At 55.3% G+C, this 876-nt stretch overlaps 1 non-coding gene across 1 annotated transcript; it reads right to left on the reverse strand.

The window, feature by feature from the left end:
- Positions 1 to 407: 407 nt before the first annotated feature.
- LOC123964260 lies at positions 408 to 520 on the reverse strand. The gene has a single exon (XR_006823385.1). It is a non-coding gene; the product is annotated as a U5 spliceosomal RNA (small nuclear RNA).
- Between the last annotated feature and the right edge of the window lie 356 nt (positions 521 to 876).

Genomic DNA, 876 nt, shown 5'->3' on the forward strand with positions numbered 1-876 from the left:
TTTCTGCAGACACAGAAGGTCGTCAATCTTGAGGCACAGAGCTCCAAACAGAATGGCTTGTCCAAAAATCTTTCTCTCCATTAACTCGTCAGTACTGTTCCACACAAACCTGAGCATATTTTTCAGCACGGCATGCACCTGCTGTGAGTTGGCTGACGATGTCATTGTAGACTGTCAACAAATCCTCCTCTTACTCAATCTTAGCCAAAAGGCCGAGAAGCGATAACCCCAACTGGTTGCTTCCAGCGCCCACCTCCCGGAGCAGTTCTCCCCCTGCCGTGGCGCAGTGGTTTCAACTGCGCATAACAACGGCTGCGTCTCAGCACCTCCGCCCGAGCGCTCCTCGTCGCACCGCTCAACCTCGGCGAGGGCGGCGTTTTATTTCCTTTTCACAAACGCACGAGGCTCGGCCACACGGCAGAGCCTGCCAAAAATAGTTTTAACTCATTGGCGTCCCTCTCCACGGAAGTCTTTAGTACAAGGCGAAAGACTTGTACGTTATGAAGAGAAACCCGAGTAAGTACAGGCCCCTCCTCCCGAGCCGCCGACGAGCCTAGTCGTCCCGGTCACTACCCTCACGGTAAGCCTCACTCTGCCTCTCGAGTCCCAAGTACCAGGCCACACCCGTTCCCCTACCCCTCCCCAGGTCATGGCAGGCTCTATCCAATCGGGCTGCGGAGAGACGAAGGCCTGGCTTTTGGACAGAGGCTACCGAACGACTCGGGCTCTTGTAGCCTCTCGATGACGAGTGAGAGAAAGGGAGGGGAAATGGGGCCGATCGCTTCTCGGCCTTTTGGCCTAGACTGCAATCGCCTCCTCTTTCTGGCTAAAACCTTTGCCGGTTTGGGGCTTCGTTTTGTGTCACCAGCTTTTCTG

The sequence above is a fragment of the Micropterus dolomieu genome, unplaced genomic scaffold (assembly GCF_021292245.1).
Source record: "Micropterus dolomieu isolate WLL.071019.BEF.003 ecotype Adirondacks unplaced genomic scaffold, ASM2129224v1 contig_1417, whole genome shotgun sequence".
Taxonomy (NCBI): Eukaryota; Metazoa; Chordata; class Actinopteri; order Centrarchiformes; family Centrarchidae; genus Micropterus; species Micropterus dolomieu.